The sequence below is a fragment of the Oncorhynchus masou genome, chromosome 15 (assembly GCF_036934945.1).
Source record: "Oncorhynchus masou masou isolate Uvic2021 chromosome 15, UVic_Omas_1.1, whole genome shotgun sequence".
Taxonomy (NCBI): domain Eukaryota; kingdom Metazoa; phylum Chordata; class Actinopteri; order Salmoniformes; family Salmonidae; genus Oncorhynchus; species Oncorhynchus masou.
The window spans coordinates 12,568,874-12,575,112 of record NC_088226.1 but is presented as its reverse complement, the minus strand read 5'-3'; positions in this window follow the sequence as shown (position 1 = coordinate 12,575,112).

The window sequence follows — 6,239 nt, the reverse complement described above, 5'->3', positions numbered from 1 at the left end:
TAATGAAATCTGAGAGGTGGGATTTTTCAGTTCCCACTGAGATCCAGACTGACATCAAGTTGGTCTTCTGGTATTTTAATGCACCACAACATACAAAATGTACAACAAGTAGGATGGTGGAATCAATCCGTGACTGCCACATCTTGGCTGAATGGCCTCACCATATAGTCTACATTATACAGTGATGGATTTAGCTTTATTGAATTTTATGTAACCTATCACATACACATATTAGCCTATCAAAATACAACATTTAGCTCCATGATCTACTAAAACGCAAAACAGAGAGACATGGTAAAACAATATATATTTTAGATCGGTGTTAGAGGAAAGAGAATCAGTCTGATGAGGGAATCAGCAGTCAAGGTCACCAGCATAAAACCAATTGTAATTTGAGTCTTCATTGTGCCCGCCTCATACTCCTCTACCCACCAATCAGCATGTCTTCTGTCATATCGCACAGAACGAAATTAGCCTAATGCAATTTGTCCTTTATATTCTCTAAATTTGAGATGGGAGGGAGAGTCACGGTGAGCTTTGTAGTATATAACCTACTTTCAGACATCAGACACAATGTCAAACATTCAATTATGTAGGCCTAATGGTTCATGCATTTCCCTTATTGTTTTACACTGAACGTAGTACTGTTTTGACACCTACAAATGATGCCGACCTAAGGATGTGATGAGTAAATGTGTGTATTTAATTCCCATGAGTCACTTTCCTCATCAATGTCTTACTTGGATCTTTAGTTATTATTTTGCTGTGGCTATAGCTATTGGGTTGGTGGAACTTAGAAGTAAGGTAAAAGTAGGTAACCTAGATACAGATCCTAGAGGTACAGATTAATCCATATGCTGCCTCCACATGCCCAGATCATTTAGTTCCCATATGCTTGGGACATGGCTTAATTTCCTGTTCTTTTAAGCTGACCTCAGCACACACAGTGACTAGATACTGTGCATCCCAGCAGCACCTCTCATCATTATGATATCTATCCAATTACATCTCTCCCAAGTAGCTCAGACTAGAGTGCAAACCATAGACTTTACATAAAAGAAGGGTGTGTAGACCATGCATTTGACTGGAAAACATTGTATGATGATACCATTACATCCATTTCATCTTATCCTGGTGTTCAGTGCCTCTGTATTGTAGTATACAGTACATGTTATAGCAAACTATTTAATGCAACAATTAATGCCAAGAAATAAGCTGTTATTTTCTACAAAATTGTATAGCATTCAGCCATGTGACTATTGCCCTCTGCTGTTTGGAGAAAGGAAGTCAGTCACCAAGTATGATTTTGAAAATAATTAATTATTTTCACTGCAGTGTAGACTACATTTCTTGGAAATTAGCACCCCCTAATTTAGCTATAGACAGATGATTATTTAAAAATCTCCACATGTAGGCCTAATATAATCTACAGTGTGGTTTTATAGAATGGCTTGACTCATTTGATCATTGTGTGATGGCAAAATACATGCCCGTGCACACACTCAGTGATTTCAAGTGCTTACTTTGTGTTTGTCTTGTTCTTGCCAAATCACACTTCTTGGTATACAGTCTGAAACAAAGCACTGCCAAATCTTGGAAATGTTCCTTACAAGCCAGAATGTTGAATAAAATTACATTTGAACTTACTCTACCGGTTGCCTGTACAGTTCATCCTTTACCATCTCAAAATGTGAGCCAAAACATCCACAGGAAAATAATCCACTGGGCATGGATGTCAATTCAAAGTCTATTCCACGTTGGTTCCATGTATTTCATTGAAATGGGGAAACAACATTGATTCAGTCAGTGTGTCCCCAGTGGGTATTTAAACCAAACTTTTTAGAGTGCCAGTACTGAAGCTGAAATTTTTATCATCTAGCACATGCGCAAAACCATGTCAAATTGGAGTATAAATGTATCACATGCATGTACTTCTGTGTTGTGCAAGTGCATTAGGTCATGAGCAAACACATCTTGATTCGGAAGATTGATTTCCATTTTATTTGGGATGGCAAGAAACAAAATTATAAGGGCCTATTTATATAACGAATATGAATTCGGAGTGCAGAAATTCTTAAATATAAAAGCATTAGACCTCACTAAAGGTGTCAGTCATACAAAAGTTATACTTAAATCCGAACTGGTTCTCTAGCAAATTAGTAAGAATGTCTCACCCCATGTTCAAGAATGGCCTTTTTCCCTTTATTCATATCTCACTTTCGTTTTTTAATTTTTTTATTAAATCATCTCCAAAATATCGCTATTTTTAAAACAAGCCATAGAAAGTTTGTTGCAATTTCAGTTTAATCCACCAAAAAAGACAGAACAAATAATACAACAAATTCAACTCAAATATACTAATTGATAAAAAAAAACATTATATATATTAAAAAAAGGTATAATCTTTGTAAATTATATCATAAATAGTACTGGTGGAGTTACAGTATATCAAACATGCAGCTAGCAAAACAATATGGACATTTTGAACTCCATTAGTAAAAATAAGTAGTGTAGATTGCAAAATAGTTGTGAATAGATTTGATGTACCAATTCCATGGCACATGGTTTATAAACTGCTACGCAAAACAATGCCAGATTCAAATCTTAGAATTTTCTATTTAAAGAATTATACAAAATATATGGGGGATACAACCTTACCAGCTCTGCAGATTTTGCTGCAAAGAGACAGAGTCATTCAATCATATATTTTGGTACTGTAGCTTGTTTTTTTGTCACAGGTCCAGGAATGGCTGAAGAATTACAACATTTATCTGGAGATACAGTGCCTTGCGAAAGTATTCGGCCCCAATGAACTTTGCGACCTTTTGCCACATTTCAGGCTTCAAACATAAAGATATAAAACTGTATTTTTTTGTGAAGAATCAACAAGTGGGACACAATCATGAAGTGGAACGACATTTATTGGATATTTCAAACTTTTTTAACAAATCAAAAACTGAAAAATTGGGCGTGCAAAATTATTCAGCCCCTTTACTTTCAGTGCAGCAAACTCTCTCCAGAAGTTCAGTGAGGATCTCTGAATGATCCAATGTTGACTTAAATGACTAATGATGATAAATACAATCCACCTGTGTGTAATCAAGTCTCCGTATAAATGCACCTGCACTGTGATAGTCTCAGAGGTCCGTTAAAAGCGCAGAGAGCATCATGGAGAACAAGGAACACACCAGGCAGGTCCGAGATACTGTTGTGAAGAAGTTTAAAGCCGGATTTGGATACAAAAATATTTCCCAAGCTTTAAACATCCCAAAGAGCACTGTGCAAGCGGTAATATTGAAATGGAAGGAGTATCAGACCACTGCAAATCTACCAAGACCTGGCCGTACCTCTAAACTTTCAGCTCATACAAGGAGAAGACTGATCAGAGATGCAGCCAAGAGGCCCATGATCACTCTGGATGAACTGCAGAGATCTACAGCTGAGGTGGGAGACTCTGTCCATAGGACAACAATCAGTTGTATATTGCACAAATCTGGCCTTTATGGAAGAGTGGCAAAAAGAAAGCTATTTCTTAAAAGATATCCATAAAAAGTGTCATTTAAAGTTTGCCACAAGCCACCTGGGAGACACACCAAACATGTGGAAGAAGGTGCTCTGGTCAGATGAAACCAAAATTGAACTTTTTGGCAACAATGCAAAACGTTATGTTTGGCGTAAAAGCAACACAGCTCATAACCCTGAACACACCATCCCCACTGTCAAACATGGTGGTGGCAGCATCATGGTTTGGGCCTGCTTTTCTTCAGCAGGGACAGGGAAGATGGTTAAAATTGATGGGAAGATGGATGGAGCCAAATACAGGACCATTCTGGAAGAAAACCTGATGTAGTCTGCAAAAGACCTGAGACTGGGACGGAGATTTGTCTTCCAACAAGACAATGATCCAAAACATAAAGCAAAATCTACAATGGAATGGTTCAAAAATAAACATATCCAGGTGTTAGAATGGCCAAGTCAAAGTCCAGACCTGAATCCAATCGAGAATCTGTGGAAAGAACTGAAAACTGCTGTTCACAAATGCTCTCCATCCAACCTCACTGAGCTTGAGCTGTTTTGCAAGGAGGAATGGGAAAAAATTTCAGTCTCTCGATGTGCAAAACTGATAGAGACATACCCCAAGCGACTTACAGCTGTAATCGCAGCAAAAGGTGGCGCTACAAAGTATTAACTTAAGGGGGCTGAATAATTTTGCACGCCCAATTTTTCAGTTTTTGATTTGTTAAAAAAGGTTGAAATATCCAATGAATGTCGTTCCACTTCATGATTGTGTCCCACTTGTTGTTGATTCTTCACAAAAAATAGTTTTATATCTTTATGTTTGAAGCCTGAAATGTGGCAAAAGGTCGCAAAGTTCAACGGGGCCGAATACTTTGGCAAGGCAATGTATACATATATATTACACACACTTTAACCTTAACACAGATGGGATGCTTTACATAAGTTGCTCTTTTTTATTAGACACTAATTTATATGTCCAATAAACAGACGTTCAAAAATCGGAATGTAAAGCAAAAACGACTGGAAAGTTATTCAAAAGCAAGTGTAGTGAATCAAGGATCTTGGGGTTACCTGAAATGGGTCAAAGTATATATTTTAAATGTTCTCATTTATTTTATCTTTATTTAACTAAGCAAGATGAACTCAACAACATCGATATAGACACAAGTTACCTGCTATATTTGGGGAAAAGGATGAACACAGAGAGAACTTGGCAAAATACAATGCATGCTTCTGTAGTACGAGTAGGTATATACAGTATCATCGGTAACAATTGTGTACAAGCCACCTAGCTAATAAAATACTGGAGCTTGCGGTCATTAGTTACATTTCAACCACAGCGATTCCCCAATTGAGGCGCAACAGAATTCACCGACAAATGCAGGAACACCGGGAATAATAACTAAACCAACGAATGGGAAATGGTGGAGGCTACCAGAACGATTTTTTTTTTCCGAATAAACGTGGTGAGTGAAAAACGTAATTACATAGCTCACTCCCTACCCGGTATCTCATTCTACTCTTATACGACTCTGTATGCGTTGTTTGTTGGCAACTTTGTTATTTACGAAGTTTTTGGAACGGATTCCCGTTTGAACGTTCCACAAATTATACCCACCCCAAAACATGTGCTGTAAAAACATTAGCGATTGTGAAGGATCCACAGACATTACAAAATATACGTGGAGTTTTGTACTGACACAACGTTTAGATTGTTTGTTTGTTTGCAATATGTGATCTTTAGGCTAAGGGAGCTTCAAAAACATTTTATTCCATTGTGGGTTTGAATAGTGTGAAAAGACAACATATTTGGTCACAACATAGGGTACAAAATGTGTGCAATTTTCAATTACAGCATTATCTGCAGTTATTATGCTAATTATTCTGTTGTCAATAAATGTACATGTCAATAGTATTTTCGGATTATAATTTATGGCTCATCTTTTAACTAAATGCAATCTATTAGCTTCCAAAATGTGAGTAGGTATATCTAGTTGTCCGATAACACCTTCTGACAGAGGAGGTAGTCGCATCCCAATATAGCATCTGGAGTATAGGCGAGTGTGTGTGTCAAAAGGAATGTAATGGGCGTGCGGAAAGGAGTGGATGTGTCGAAAGCACTCTGCTTTAGGTTAGAATAAAGACAGAAAAACTCTGTGGTTAGACGGTTTTAATTGAGAAATGTCTTTCTTCCGCGATTTCTTATCACGCAACGACCATACATTGAGATACAGTACCGCGAGAGTTTGGACTTCTGTTTTGAAGCCAGAGGACGAGTCTGAGTTGTATTTCACTGATAGTTTTACATTGTCAGTATTGATGATGGGTGTACTGTTGCTTCATGCGTTGTATGTGTGTGCTTACCTGGACTGTGACCCGGATATTGGCTACTAGGTAGCTATTTCCCATGTATCAAGGTCACATATAGATGGTTATTAATATTAGTTATTCATTGTGTAGGCTGCTATTCTACTTGAAATAAAATCATGTGAGAGAAAAAAATTATCCACATTGCTCCTGCCGGCGATCATGATAACCAGTAGGAAGACTCAAGTCGGCGAGTAACAAAAGCCAGAGCACTGGTCGCCGGCTTACTATCGATTCGTAGTGCAGCCCAATCAGCCATGCAAAACAGTCGAGTGGCAACAAATCTGCCCAATTAGCTGATTGGATGATATTGAGCTGCAGATGCCCATACTTGTTCTGATGGAATGGCTGGT